This window comes from Bombus fervidus, chromosome 10, assembly GCF_041682495.2.
Source record: "Bombus fervidus isolate BK054 chromosome 10, iyBomFerv1, whole genome shotgun sequence".
Taxonomy (NCBI): Eukaryota; Metazoa; Arthropoda; class Insecta; order Hymenoptera; family Apidae; genus Bombus; species Bombus fervidus.
In genome coordinates this window covers 2,352,011-2,367,951 of record NC_091526.1, presented here as the reverse complement: position 1 = coordinate 2,367,951, position 15,941 = coordinate 2,352,011, and the positions used below count along the sequence as shown (strand labels likewise).

Below are 15,941 nucleotides of genomic sequence, written 5' to 3'. Positions count from 1 at the left end.
TTTTCAGGCATATATTATTTATTTAAAAACATTAATTAATTGAAAACGCCATAACGCAAAAATTATGATGTAATTATTCCGTATATGGCATATTTCGTGTTTTGTTGTTCAGATAGATATAAGAACAGAAATATATGTTTTTTTTTTTTTTTTTTTTGGTAGACTACTTACAATCAATTCTCATAGAGAATCATAAGTAAATTATTTTGGCGTGGTACTGTAACTTGGATTATAAGAGTTTATAGTATGTTTGATTCTAGTTGAATCTAATGCTTCAATCTAAAGGGAGAAATATATGTGTCCACATATGTGAAATAGAAGTTGAAAACGGTTATGATATCATCTTCACTCCTTAAAACAGATATGAAATTCCGTTCTTGTAAGGAACCGAAGTTTACCAAAGTTTCTATATCGCTCTCAGATCATTTATTTGCAAAACATTATCAATTTCAAAACAGTTCTAGAATCGATTTTTGTATCAGTTTTACACTAATTGAAATTTTATATTCGGTAGAAACTGTTCATATATACATATTTTTTATTATTTAGTTTTATGCTAAGTAGCAATATGCAGTAAGATTTTGTTTTTGAAATGTCATTCTTAAAGAATCAATCGAAATAAATAAAGGTTTTTATGGATATATGATCATATATTTATGCACAATTTAACGGCAGTCTTAAACGTATTTCTAACGGTATGAATAATTTTCAATATTCAACTGACATTAAAGACACTCTACCTAATATGCAATGTGCAAATGTAGTTAAATATGGCACTTTAGTTATAAAATCACATTTTTAAAAAATAGCTAATTGCAACAATTACACATCGAAATGTTGAGCTCTGCACCAAAACATTCGCAACGTGCCTAGAATTCGCACATTAGCCACTTGATTCATATTTTTTTTACTAAATGTTTTATCAGATGTTATTGCAAAAAAATTCTGGGTGAAATAAATGCTCTAGATTTTTTATAATTGCGCTATTTCACGCTGGGTATACTGTCCCATACTTTCTCATTTTTATCTAATAATCAAGCCTCCTCTTGTACTGAACCATTTTATACCGTAGAACGTCGATATTAATAGGAAGACAAACTGGTTTCGATAACCAATTTTTCGAATAATCGGACTAGAGAAACAAAATTTGCAGGTATGTCGTAAGACGACTGAAAATAAAACGCAATGATAAACGTAAACTTATACTAACCTTAAGTTAAAGAAAAAATTAGAAAAAGCATAATATAAAAACTAAATTTATCATGTTTTGATATTGCCATTTAGATCGTGTCATATTCCTCCTAAGATAAATATTTGCACCGTATCTGTTATTTTCCGTTCTATTGCCCATCTTGATAGAATACCTAGTGCACTGTTAGCTGCGCAATGCAGTGGACGACACAGAGTCCTGCTGAGTCATCATCTATGTCGTCATGTTTTTTATCAAGATTGGATGAAATAATTTCTTCATCTCTCGGATTTTTGTTATTTATCCCAACCATTCTTGAATATCGTTCTGGTCACAATTCTCAAATCCAGATAATATCGTCTGCCAAATTATGTAATTCAACATGCTCGGTTTCAGACGGGATGACGTTGTCGTCTACATCGTTGCGTAACTTATTCCAAGCTCGTCTGAGGGCAGTTGCAAATAACAGACGCCATTCTGCAACTTCTTTTGAAACTTTGAATGATTACCGACTGGATATGAGTAAACGATCAATAGAATGTTATCGTAGAGGCGAAAGTAAGTAAAAAATGTAAAATAAAATTTTTCATTTTTAAGGCTTTATTAAAAAAAAAAAAAAAAAAAAAATAGAATAGAGTTCAAACATGTTTAGTTAAGAATCGATTTTATACTTACATGCGTATGATTTTCAAATTTACTTTTTCGGAAACAAAACATCTTGAGAAAAAAATTTTATTCCGCATTTTCGATTTATTTTCACACGTAGAATGACCTCCTGTCGATTATTTAGTCCTGTCTAGTCCAGAATTGGTCACGTTCGAGTATATTCGATACATTTTCAAACTTGATTTTCTCGTTAACTAAGCCTTGAATGAAAAAAATTTTATTCCATATTTTGTCCTTATTTTTCACAAGGAATCACCTCGTGCCCGTTTGTACATGTTATTCCGTTATTACATATACATGTATATGTAGCGGCACTCGACAGTAAACTTTCCAACGGTTTCTGTCCAATGGCTCGCCACACAAAGACCCCATTCTGCGGACAAGATGATTGCCAGATGTCGATACATCCTCACAATATATTATCAGCTAGCTTAAGGACCCGCTATAAATCTTAGTATTTATTTAGCTAAGGTTCTTCTAACGAACAAATTGTCTTTGCTTCTGCTGAAATCTGCTTTTCTCACGTGCGATGCTTCCCGCTAGCAACTTTCTCTCAAGGGCCGTTAGCATCCTTCTCCAACATAAAAATTAACCAATTAACAGCAACGTCCATTTCCCTCACTTTCCGAACGAAGGCTTTCCTCGACGAATCCGATTATCTGGTGTCCTTAGACACACCCCATCATAGTTTTCCTCTGCCGCATCATCGTGACGGAAAGTCAGTCGTTAGACGCCTGTCCGAGTCGATAGTTGCTAGTCAGTAGTAATAATTTATCCGAGTTTCTCGACATCTTAAGCAATCATCATCCTATCTCGTATCGTGAATCGCAACGCGTCGACCAGAAGTCGAACTTATAACCTCGAATCGCGAAGCGCTAATAGTAATCGCGAGTTCTACGCATAGTGTACATGTAGTGCATATGTTAATAAATATTTATTGTTAAATATATTGAAGTGTTTCTTCCACCTATCCACCGAACGTGATTTACAGTAAAAGAGGTCATCGTGATAGTGCCACTGAGATTTCAATCACCGCGATTAAAAGTGTGTTTGTGAGTACGAAAATAATAACCAAGGAAGTTCAGCCAGTCAGATGGTCAGCATGCCTCTACTGCTGCCCACGAACATCACGGCATGATTCGCCCTGTTGGAGAGGCAATTCAAGGTAGCGCGGATCACGGACGACCAAATAAAGTTCGTGTCTAGCTAAATGCTTCGACGGTCGGCACGTACAGGATGTCGAAAACGTATTGACGATTCCCCCAGCCACGGGGCGCTACGAGAGACTGAAATGCGAGTTCATTCGCATATTAATCGATACAGACAGTGCTCGGATAAAGAAGTTGGTGGAAAGTGAGGAGATGGGCGATAGGATGCCATCTCAGTTTTATCAGCACCTTAAAGAACTCGCTAGCCCCTCCATGCTCGATGATTTCATCCTCACGCAGTGGAGGAACCGACTACCCTCCCGCATCAGGCGCATCCTTGCCGCAATCGACGAAGCTAACCCGGAAAAGGTAATGTGGCAAGCGGACCTTTTTGCAAAGGAATTTGGATAGGATCATCAGTGTACTGCCCGAATAACGACGATAATTGATCCACCAGCTCAAAACGTTGGAACGAACGAGTGGCTCGCCTCTCTCAACGCGTTAAAAGACGATATGAACCAAATAAAAGCCAAGATTAGTTCGCTGAGTTTCAATCATCGTCCTCGTCGGCGAACGAGAACGAGAAGACATAGTAGATCAAGATCGAGAGAAGGATCGCAGGACCCCGACCTTTGTTATTACCACCGAACATACCGGAACCGCGCACGAAAATGCCAGTCCCCTTGCAAATGGTGGACGCAGGGAAACTGAACCAACCGTCTATAAAGGTGGCAGACGACGACTGCCTGGGATCCCGCCGGATCACGGACAAAAGAACGAATATTTCCTTCCTTGTAGACACCGGCGCCGATATAAGTGTACATCCCCGCAGCAAAATACATGGACCCGCGAACAAAACCGAGTACGAACTGTTTGCGGCCAACGGGACGCGGATCGCAACATCCGGTGCCATTGCGATTAACCTCAACTTGTCCCTAAGTAGCTGACGTTCAAACGCCCATCGTTGGCGTGGACTTTTTGAGCCATTATGGGTTGCTCGTGGACCCGCGAAATAAACAACTCCTCGACACGACAATCCAATTGTCATCAAGGGGATACGCTGCCACGACCGACAATGTATCCATAAAAACCATAATCGGTCAATCGGTCTATCATCGATTTTTGGCGGAGTTTCCGGACCTAACTCATCCACCGGTTTTCGGACGAGAGAAAACTCAACACCGTGTGATACACCACATCGAAACCATATCCGGCCCACCCGTCTACATGAAACCCCGCCGCTCGCACCTGATCGACTCAAACAGGTTAAGGCGGAGTTTGGAATGACGATCGAGCAAGGAGCGATGTGGCCATCGAAAGGTCTATGGGCATCACTCCTGCACGGCGTACCGAAGAAGAACGAAAGCCTGCAACCATGTGGTGACTATCGTGCGTTGAATGCCCGCACCGTACCCGACAGGTACTTCCAACCACATGTCGAAAACTTACAACATCTGTACGGTAAGCGAATCTTTTCAAAAATCGATCTCGTTTGCGCTTACCACCAAATTCCGATCGCGCCCGAAGACAAGAAAACCGGGATCACGACACCTTTCGGACTTTTCGAAGCAGCCAATATGATGTTTGGGCTTCGAAACGCCGTCCAAACGTGTCAAAGATTCGTCGACGAAATCACGCGTTGTTTAGATTTCGTTTACGTATATATAGAAGACTTTTTAATAGCCTCTGAAACCGAAGAACAACACTGCGGGCACTTGCGGATTTTGTTTGAACGCTTAAACGAATACGGTGTAGTCATCAACCCCGTAAAGTGTGAATTTGGTGTGAACGAAATCACATTTTTCAGATACACCGTAAACGCGAACGGAATAAAGCCGCTAGCCGAACGCGTTGATGCCATTGTGGAAGTACCGCTTCCCGCGACCGTTAAAGCACTACGTTTCATACCGGGGGCCGCAAAAAATTTTCAACCTCTTAATGACTTGTTAAAAGGAGCGAAAAAGGGCAACTAGGGCGAAACTAGTTTCCGCGAATCGAAACGTGCCCTCGCTAACGCCACGATGTTAGCGCATCCGATAGCTGGTGCGCCCGTTATCCTCGTGGTAGACGCATCCGACTATGCATTAGGGGAGCGATCGTGCAGCAATGCGTCGACACTTGGCAGCCGCGTTGGCTTTCTTAATAAACCTTTGAACTGCGCGCAGCGAAAGTATAGCGCGTACGATCGCAAACTACTCGCTATGTACACCGCGGTCAAGCGATTTCGACATGCCATAGAAGGGAGAAATTTCATGATCTTTACGGACCATAAACCATACGCGTTCAATCAAAACCCCCACAAGTGTTCGCCGCGACAATCCCGACACCTTGATTACATCGAACAATTCACCACCGACATCCGGTACATAAAAGGGCTAGATAATAACGTAGCCGACGCTCTATCACGCATCGATGCGATAGGGAAGTCTGTGGATCATCAAACTCTCGCCGCCGCGCAAGATAACAACGAACTACGCGACATCGTCAACTCCGGTACACGCGCGTTACGGTTAAAACAGATACGTTTCTCTGATCACGACGTAGAAATGTACGACCGTACGTACCAAAATCCTTGCGACTCAAAAACTGGTGACGACGCGGTTCGTCTGGCCGTCTAATTGAGAATTATAAGTAAATTAATATTTTGGCGTGGTACTGTAACTTGGATTATAAGAGTTTATAGTATGTAAAGTCACCAGGCACGTATCCTCACCCGTCGGAACATACGGACAGTTAGCAGGCCGATTCGAATACGCGTATATATAGACATTATCGTGATGCAATATTAAGCAATCATCATCCGAACTTGTATCGTGCATCGCAACGCATCGACCAAAAGTCGAACTTGTAATCTCGAATCGCGAACCGCTAATAGTAATCGCGAGTTCTACGTAAAGTGTACAGATAAAGTATATGTTAATAAATATACATTGTTAAATATAGTCAAGTATTTCTTCCGCGCCTATCACGACCTATCCACCTCATATGCGTATCTATAATACTGACAGAGTTTGACTCTTAAATCCAGGCAAACTCTGTACAATATTAAGTTGGTTTTTTTTTTTTTTTTTTTTTATTTGTTTTATTAAATTTTTACAATTTGTCCAGAAGGACATTTGGTAAAATGTTATAGCTTAGAGAATAAAAGAATAAAAAATAAAAAATAAAAATAAATAGAAATAAATAAAGTATAGCATGTGGATGGTTACCCCCAGCGGGGTTCCATCTTCTAGGTTTCCTATTGCATCTCTATTTCGAGGTCTGCGGGATGCTTCCTCTTCAGTCTTCTTTCTATTTTGGTTTTATTTGTTTCAGCAGCCAGCTGGTTTGGGTGTGCTGCAAGTCTTTCTTTGTACTTTTTTGCGTATCTAGCGATTTCCTCTTTGACTGTTGGAATTTTTAGATCTTTTCGTAGGTCTTCATTTCTGACGTACCATGGAGCGTTAACTATTGTCCTTAAGATTTTTGCTTGCTCTATTTCTATTTTGCTTATGTGACTCATTGCTGCCGTCCCCCATAATGGGACTCCGTATGTCCAGATTGGTTTGATTATTGTTTTGTATATATTTAGTTTATTCATTGTGCTTAATTTAGATTTTCTATTGATTAACCAGTACATCTGCTTCCTTTTTGCACTTATTCTGTTTATTATTGATTTTATATGGTGCTTCCATGTAAGGCGTGTGTCTAAATTTATTCCCAGATATTTGACTTGCTTTGATTGTGCTATGTGGGCGCCGTTCAGTTGAATATCTGGTGTTTTTCCTTTTCTAAGTGTAAATGTTATGTGGTTGCACTTGCTGGTGTTCACTTTTATTTGTTTGTTTTGCAGCCATTTTTCTATTTTTGTAGTGTGTTCTTGTAGTAGTGCGGCGGCCGTTTCTAGATTTGCATGCCTCACTAGTATGGCCGTATCGTCCGCAAACGTCAGTGTTTTACTGTTGACAGTTGTTGGTATATCTGCCGTGTATAGTGTGTATAATATTGGTCCTAAGACACTTCCTTGCGGTACTCCTGCCTTGATGTCCTTAATTTCAGAGTATGCATCATTTATTTTTACTACAAAGGTTCTGTTGTTTAAGTAGGATTTGAGTAGTTTGTAGATTTGTTCTGGAAATTGCTTTTTGATTGTTTGAAGAAGTTTTTCATGGTTAACTTTGTCGAATGCTTTTTCGATATCCATAAAGAGTGCTGTGCAGTATTGTTTTGTTTCAAGCGACTGTAAGATTTCATTGACGAGTCTATGCATTTGTTCTATTGTGGAGTGTTTATTCCTGAATCCAAATTGATGGTTCGGTATTAGTTTTTCTTTTTCTATTGTTGGTTTTAAGCGGTTATATATTATTTTCTCTAGTAATTTGGAAAACGCAGGTAGTAATGATATCGGCCTGTAGGATGCAGTTAAATGTGGGTTTTTGTTTGGTTTGGGTAACATCACTATCTGTGCTATTTTCCATAGTGTAGGAAAGTACTGTATTCTTAGAATTGCGTTAAATATTATCGTTGTTAGTCTTATTGCCTTTGGGGGAAGGTTTTTTAAGATTTTCCCATTGATCAAGTCAAATCCTGGTGCTTTACTTGTCTTTGTTGCCTCAATTAAGTTTGTAACTTCTTGCGCTGTTGTGCTGAGTATGGTGCAGCGTTTATCAGTTGTGTTGCTGGCATTTTCCACTTCTTCATTTGTTTGCCATCCAGGGATGCTGTTATCAATTTCATACGGCGAAAATATATTTTGTAGGTGCTTTGAGAATTCTTCTGCCTGTTCTTCGTTGGTTCTAGCCCATGTGTTGTCCATTTTTCTGATTGCTGGGATTGTTTTTACTGTTTTCTTAATTTTGTTAGTGACTTTCCATAGGGAGTAGTCGGTATTCTCATGCGCGGATAGTGATTCGATGAATTTTGAGAATTCGTTATTATGATGTTCCCTTATTTTATTCTTTAGTTCCTTTGCAAGTTTATTTAGGTTTTTCTTGTTTTCTCGTGTTCTCTGTTTTTGCCATTTTGCTTTCGCTTTTCTTTTTTCCCTGATTTTGTCTAGGATGTCCTGCGGAATAATTTTTGATTGCCTGCTATTTGTTTCATAGGTGGTGGTTGCCCACGCTGCTTCCTGTATTATTTCTGTCAAAGTTGCTACTGCCTGCTCAATGTGTTCAGGTGTTTTCAACGGGATATTGCAGTTGATTTTGTTTTCGATCAGTTCTTTGAAAGTTTGCCAGTTGGTGGTTTTATTGCAAAGCGACTCTGACTTGTTATAAAGTAGTGGTTTGCTTGTATATTCTATTATAATTGGTGTATGGTCGGAGTTAAGCTCGAGGCTGGTTGTTATTTTTAATTTGCTTACATTTAGCCCTTTTGTTACTGCAAAATCCAACAGGTCAGGTATTTTATTGGGGTCTGTCGGCCAGTACGTTGGTTTTCCTGTAGATAGTACATTGAGGTTGCTGCTTCTAATGTATTTTTCCAATGTTCTACCTCTCGGTGTGCTAATTCTCGAACCCCATAATGTGTGCTTTGCATTAAAGTCTCCTGCCGCTATATATTTGTCGCCTAAGGATTGGAAGTACTCTTCCCATTTTTTAAGTGTCATTTTGTGTCTCGGAGGTGCATATACTGCTGACATCTGGAAGTAATTGTCATTGGTTTGTATTGTGACAGTGGTTGCTTGTAGGTGTTCTTGATTTGTTTGACTATGTAAGTGATGCTTGATGTCATTTTTTATTATTACTGCAGTTCCTCCATGTGCTTTACCTGAGGGATGTTTGGTATCGTATATGGTGTAGTACGGTATTTTCATGTAGTTTTTTAGGGTGAAATGTGTTTCTGAGACAAGTAGTATATCAATATTATTTTTATACAAAAATATTTTAGTTTCGTGGGCTCGCTGTTGCAAGCCATTGGAGTTCCAGACTGCTATTTTCAAAATGTCCATCTCTATTTTTTACTTAGCAAGTTAGTAAGTAGTTGTAACATGATTGTTGTTTGTTGTGCTTGTTGTCTTAGTATTGTGTTTAGATCACTTACCATTTTTCCTAACATTTCCGTACCTTTAATGGATTGTTTGAGCATTTCTTTGATGTCTGTAACGTCTTCGATGTTATTGTTTTCATTCTGATTGATTGCAAGCGTTGGTTTGCTAATGTTTTTAGTTACTTGTGCGTAGCTTCGTTTACCTTGGGGATCTATGTTTCTGCTTATAGCGTTTAGTTCCTGTTGTGCTTTCAATGTTGTTTCGTTATCCGTTATACTTTGTTGTGGTTGATGGTCATTGTGTGATCTGTTGCGAAGTGGAGGAAACAGTTTACGTTGTATTTGTTTCCTTATTTCACATCCTTTGTAGCTGGCTGGGTGGTTTCCGTTACAATTATAGCATTTAACTTGTTCTATTTTTCCTGTGTATGGGCAGTGTATTGTTAGGTGATTTTTTGCACATTTAACACATACCGGGCTTCTGTTGCAATAATTTTTTGTGTGTCCGTATTGTTGACACCGCATGCATTGTGGTATATCTTTTTTGTAGCGTGGTGGTTCCACTGTTACAATTGTATTTAGTATTTTTTTGATTTCATAGATTTCCTTGTTATTGGTTCTGGGTTCCAGTTCTATTAAGAATAGTGGCAATGGTTGCTTCGTATCGTATCTTGTCATATTGTTTATTGCTCTTGTTTCATGGCCAATTTTTCCTAATTCTTCACTTAATTTTTTTGTGTTAGTTTTTGGATGTAAACCTCTTATAACTATTTTATAGCTCCTTTCTGTTTTGAGTTGGTACGTGTGGTATATAGCATTTTTTTCCTTTAGTTCATTTATCACTTTCCTATAAACTTCTGGGGTGTTTGTTTGAATTTTTATTTGTTCTAATTTTGTTTGTTTTATTGTGTAGTTATCCTTCCCGACTACATTGTTTAGTCGATCAATAAGCGGGTCTATTATTTGGGCCTCAACAAATATTGGTGGTGGTTTTGATATGTAAGGTGTTTTAGTTGTGGTTTTGCTTGTCGGGTCATTGTCTATTTCTTCCGTTAGTGAGCTGAAGGAGTTTCTTAAAGGTAATTCTTGCAGCCATCGCTGCTTTCCTGTATCTGGGTTTCCTGCAGCATTTGTGTCTGGAATTATTTTACGTTTTTTGCTAGTCTTTGCTAGCTTCCAGTTTTCGTCCTGGTAACTTATTTTGTTATCGTGTCTGCACTCCTCCTGTCTCCGCTGCTCTTCCATTTCTTCTATTTCCATATCATTTTGGTTGTTATTATTTTGCTGTTGTTGCTGTAAGCCTGGTAAATCTGATGACCCTTTTATGTAATATTTTTCTCCATTGGTTGCAATCTTGATCGTTGATATCTGCTGTTGCATTGTTTGTCACTAACACTATTCGTGGCACTTCTCTGAATCACTTGACTGGAGCACACGTTTGCCTACGCACATCTGTTCGCCTCGGTTGCCCGAGCGAGACTCTGATATTAAGTTGGTGTGTCTAAAATATTATTTTTCTAGAATTTAACTTTAGGAAATTTGTAAACATTGTTTTGATCTGGCAAAAAGTTCGATTTCTTCGCTGTTTCTTTTCTGAGTACCGCAATCATATAAAACATAGACAGTCTACAGTCTTAGAATTTCAAACTTTTGTTTCCTTCGCTGTTGTAGCGTACCGACGCGTCACAGACTCCAGAGTTTTTGCGCAGAAATAAGTTTTTAACGTTTCTTTAGAATGGATGTGAGATCTTGCGACTGAAAGGAAGCTTTGCTGCTGTGCCAAATTCCATCTGTGCATAAACTATAAATATAAGGAAAAACGAAAAGCAGTTATGTTTCCACTCCACTTCTGACGATTACGCGTTGGAAGCATATTGGGAAGAAAACTTTAAATCTTCAGAATGCGGAACATTTTGGAATGAGAAAAATTAGTCGAAAATAGCGACTCAATCGAATCAAAAGTGAGAATGTTCGATCAAATTCTTGCAGAAAGGAGTTTTAACTCCGTTCTAAATCACATTGCATAAATTTCTCACCGTTTCTACTTTTTATAAGCCTCTGAACCATCTTTTAATATAAAATCGAAACGAGAAAACGCAAGGTGTATAGATAATCTTGGTACAAGTCGAAAATGTAGAATGATAATTTTTGATGCAAGACATGGTTCTCAAGAAACTCGACGATGAAGTTTCGTCAAGTACGCGTGCAATTGAAAGGTAACGACAATCGACTTTTTTTTTCTTCGCACTTAGGTACTGCGATCGGTGGTACAAGTAGAGTGGGGGTAATTCCCCATGCAACGAAAATCGAAAATGTAGAATAATTGTTGACATTAGCCTGTTATTATAAATTCTCTGCATGTCAAGGAACATGACTTCTTTTAGTTTTAAAACATGTGCTAACTTATCTTTGATACAACGTGTAGTACGTGTAATACTAAAAATATATTTTCTCGGTCTATACTATCATAAATTATTAAAAAAAAGTATAGAAAGTTAGAAAAATAAAAAAGCTAACACCACACGGAGTTCCCAAGCGGTCACCCATCTAAGTACTATCCGTGCCCAGCGTTGCTTAACTTTCGTGATCGGACGAGAACGAGTGCTCTCAACGCGGTATGAGCGTTAGCTGATGTTGGTAGTTTTGTTATTTAATATCAAGTGTAGAAAAATATTTAAAGAAGCATACAAATGTGTGTGAAAATAGACGATATTTGTATACGTACATTCAGATGCATAAACTTTTGCCTGGCTTCGTTTTCAAGAAAATCAATTATGAAGCTCCGTCCATTTGACTCTCGTTACTTTTCAAGTGCACGCGTACATAAATGACGGAATTCACAATTCATTTTCTTGGAAACGAAGCTAGGCAAAAGTTCACGCATCTGGATGTACGTATGCAAATATCGTCTACCTTCACACACATTTATATGCTTTTTTAAATATTTTTCTATAAATTAATATTAACACATTGACTGCCACGACACCCGTATTCGGCTGTCAGTAAAGTTTCTGGTAGGGTCGCGTAACCCGTATTCAGGTGTCGCTTATTTGACTATTTGCGAAGGATCGTCGTAGGAATTTGAAAAGATATTCCAGAGGAAATAATAAAACTACTGATTTGTTATAAAAGTAATACGAAAATGGTTTATTAAAAAAATTATTTGGAAGGTAAAATTTTAAAGCATTCTATACATAGCTGAGGTTGGTCGGGACAATTTGGATAATCAGTTGCTGTTTTCTTTAAATTCTTTTGTGTCTTTGTTCGGTCCATTCGACGTCTTTTATTTGTATGTGCGTGTAATGCTTCTTCCGGAATCATTTTTCCGAACACCGATATTATGCTGACTCCGTCGAAGACAAGAATTTTTTTTTAGACAACGCTAATAATTTTGCAGCTAATAACTCTCTAAATATTCTAATATTTATATCCTTCCTTGTTACAATTTTGTAAACCGTCAAAGCGTTTACAACAGAAATTTCCAGAAAGAGTTGGACGCCAAGTTTTCTGTACCATTTGATTCCTTTTCTAATTTTGGTGGTATAAGAAACCATTTGGTCGGAATAATCTATACCTCACTTTCCTTCATTATATTCACCAACAGCTAGTGGTTTGAATATTGCGAACAAACGAAACGAGAGATCATTCTTGAGATCACCACTTGAGCGACTCGTATTACGAAAATATCGATGGGAGTATCTAGCTGAGAACGCTTGGTACTGCGGCACGCGTGGCCTGACGGAGATTTCCTTTTTTTTTTTTTTTTTAATAACGTTTATTATACCAAGATTTTTTTTTAAATATATTTGAATAATTTACAATAAACTATGAATTTTAATAAGATGAGTTAGGCAAAGGAACCGATACGCGACGGTACAATGTAGCCATGCTATATTATGTGTCGGAGTTTTTACAATTTTTTGTGTTTTAATTCTTTGTGTTAAATTCATTGGATTTAAGCCGCTGGAGAGCGGAGCTTTTGTGTGATCTTCTTTTTAGTTGTTATTTCTGTCCTGAAAACTTGGCCGCAAAACAGGACGCTTCGGTAGTCTACTTTTTGGGTGTTGCGGAACTTTGGGAGGAGCGGGATGAGTGGGAGGGGGAGGGGGATGTTAAATAGGTTATTTACAAAATTTACAATATTTACAATGTGTACACCTAAGTTACACGGAGGCAGAATTGAATTCTGTCGATTTAATGGTTTTCTCTCTTACTTTATTATGGATTCGGTATCCACCAATATTTTTTTGTGTTTTTTCTGTGCTTGGCTTTAGTGTCTTTCAGAGGGAGGGCCATGTTGTATCTCCACCTAGTGTCTGCGATCTGTCCGTTTAAGTTTTCCTCGTAGAGTATAGAGTTTTGATCCCTATTTTTCTTTTTATGTGATAAATTATTGGGATATTATTTTGGTCTTGGAGATAATTTTTTTCGTCTAGGTATAGGAATGCTTCTGGGGGGATGTAGCCTGTTGTCAGTGTGTTTTTGTAATATGATTCGTTTGGGAATAAGCAACAGAAGATTAAGCTGTTTTCTTTTATTTTTGCCGCTTGCGCTAAGTGGTTTCTTATTAGTTTTAAGATGTGACAGTCTATGCGGTGAATGTTGCCTAGGTCGTAGATTTTTTTGTTTTTTACATATTCTTTGAATCCGCTATGTTCGGATCTGTAAGTACTCAAGCAAGCTCTGATACATTTTCTTTCGAATATGCGAATTCTTTCCATTAGAGAGGCTGATATGTTGTACCAGATTGGGCAGCCGTAGGATGTGATCGGTCTGATTAGAGTTTGGTAGCATAGTATTTTTACGTTGCTCTTGAGATGTTTGGAGTAGAATAGTCTTTCTACTTTCCAGAATGCTTTATTGTTCTTGGAGAGTTGAATTTCGATGTGTTGCTTGAAGTTTAATTTGTCGTCTATATTCGCTCCCAGGTATTTTACGCAGTTTTTGTGTGGTATGAGTGCCCCTTCGTTTGATTTTTCTCTTAGTTGGAATTTTTTGCAGTATTCTCTTTCTATTCAGCCGATTTCACTTGACTTGGATCTAAACAGTATGGTTTCGCATTTGCTTGCGTTGATTGTTAGTTTCCATGTGTGGTAGTTCGTTTTGTGTGTGTATTTTGGAGAAGTGGGTGCCGATGATGTCTAGTTTTTCTGTTGTTTTAGTTATTATGAAGTTATTCTCGGTGTCTTTGTTGGTGTTGTGTATAGCTATACCTGCTTCTTGGATGAGGGGGCTTTCTCTGGAGGCAATTTGAGAGGTGGCATGGGGTTTTGTTCTTTTGGTCTGAAGATTTGATTTATTTGTGGGAACATGTTGGCTGAGTCGTTTTTGGAGATGTTTTTTATTTTGTTTGTCCAGTAGTGGTTTATCTCGTTGTAGTTTATTTTATTGTCGATATAGAGCTCACAAGAATTTTTTTGTTTTAAGATTGGAACGGATTTTTGGAGTGCGATTTGTGTGTTTTTCTATTTCGTCTATGTATGTGTCGATTTGTCTGTTACGTTGACGTTGTTGTAGATCTTTAGGTCGCATTTCTGTTCCAGTAGGTTTTGGAACTTTTTCCAGTCTGTCTTTTTGTAGTAGAACTTGGGAGTTTCGGTCTGTGTTTCAAGTGTTAGGAAGTCGGATGTATTCTTGTTTATCTGAAAAACTATAGCGTTATGGTCGCTGTCATAGTCTAGGGTTTTGAGAGTGTTATTTGGTCGTAGATTTTAGAATTTTAGTCGCGCATCTGCTAGGCATATGTCCAGGTATGAGCCTCCTTTTGGGTAAGAGGGTAGCTCGGAGCTGTAAAGGTTTGTTTTGTAGTGTATGCTTTTATTGTCTAGCCAGTTTCTAATGAAGTTTCCTCTCGTATTGTTTAGTACGTTTTTCCAGCTTGTATGTTTTGCGTTAAGGTCGTCAGTTATTTTATAGTAGTTTTCCTGTTTGTCGATCTGTAAAAGTTCGAAGAGTTTATTGAATTCATCGTTAAATTCTTTTTGGTTTCCGTAGGTTGCGCAGGCTGCAGTGATAAGTAAGTTTTCCTTATTGCTTATTTTTATTTTTATGATCGTCGTTTCTAGGATTTTGAAACTTGTTATTTTGTCGTTATGGATTTTTTTGAACTTCAGAGCGTTTTTTATGAGGATTGCCGTTCCTCCTCCTTGGCTAGCGTTTGGTCTGTCGTGTCTTATCATAGAGTAGTTTTTGAAGAATACTTTGTGTCTTTTGTTGAATTTTGTTTCTGAGATAAATACGATGTCGGGGATTTCTTTATTTATTAGGGTTAGCATACTGTATCTTTTTTGGTTTGAAATTAGAGAGTTGGCATTTATTGCAATTATTTTCAGATGTTTTAAGTTTAATTTATATGTTTTTTGCTGTAGTTGTTGGTTTGGTGGGTTTTGGTTATTTGCCCTCTGTGCTATCTAAAGAGTTTAAGATGATGTTGAACCTTTCTTCGTGCGATGATAATGTTTTTTTTATTTCATATAATTGTTTTTGTTGTTCTTTTAACGCTTGGAGGATACTTTTTTTAAAGTCTTCAAAGGCGTTTAAAATGGTTAGTTGGGGGATGTTATCGGTTGTAATTGAGCTTTGGTTTGCGCGCGGGTCTAAGTTTATTGTTTGCGGTGTATTTTTGATTACTTGATTTAGTTTTGTTTGTTGCTTTACTACGTCAGAGAACTTCAATTCTGGGATGTATTTTCGGCTTATCTGGTCAATTCGTTTTATCTTTGCTTCTTTGTCTTTTTTAATTTTATCGGCTAGCCTTTTGCGCAGCTCTATGATTTTGGGGCACCCCTTGTATGACGCAGTATGTCCGTAGTTTTTGCAGTTAACGCAGAATATTTTGTCCTCGGTTACTGCGTCTTCTTTTTTTATTTTGCACTCGCCTGGACCACGAGGCTCAGTGTATTTTACACAGCGGTAATTTAGGTTACAGTTTTGCGCTGTGTGACCTATTCGTTGGTTTTTGTGGCATTTTT

At 38.1% G+C, this 15,941-nt stretch overlaps 2 protein-coding genes and 1 non-coding gene across 3 annotated transcripts in view; 1 reads left to right on the top strand and 2 right to left on the bottom strand.

Moving 5' to 3' along the window:
• Nucleotides 1–15,941, top strand: part of LOC139991573 (uncharacterized) — a 331,311-nt gene that overhangs the window by 193,286 nt on the left and 122,084 nt on the right. The window lies entirely within an intron of this gene.
• Nucleotides 1–15,941, bottom strand: part of LOC139991572 (uncharacterized) — a 148,909-nt gene that overhangs the window by 104,896 nt on the left and 28,072 nt on the right. The gene's annotated exons all lie outside the window — the stretch shown is intronic.
• LOC139991793 (5S ribosomal RNA) lies at nt 11,481–11,599 on the bottom strand. The gene has a single exon (XR_011800916.1). It is a non-coding gene; the product is annotated as a 5S ribosomal RNA (ribosomal RNA).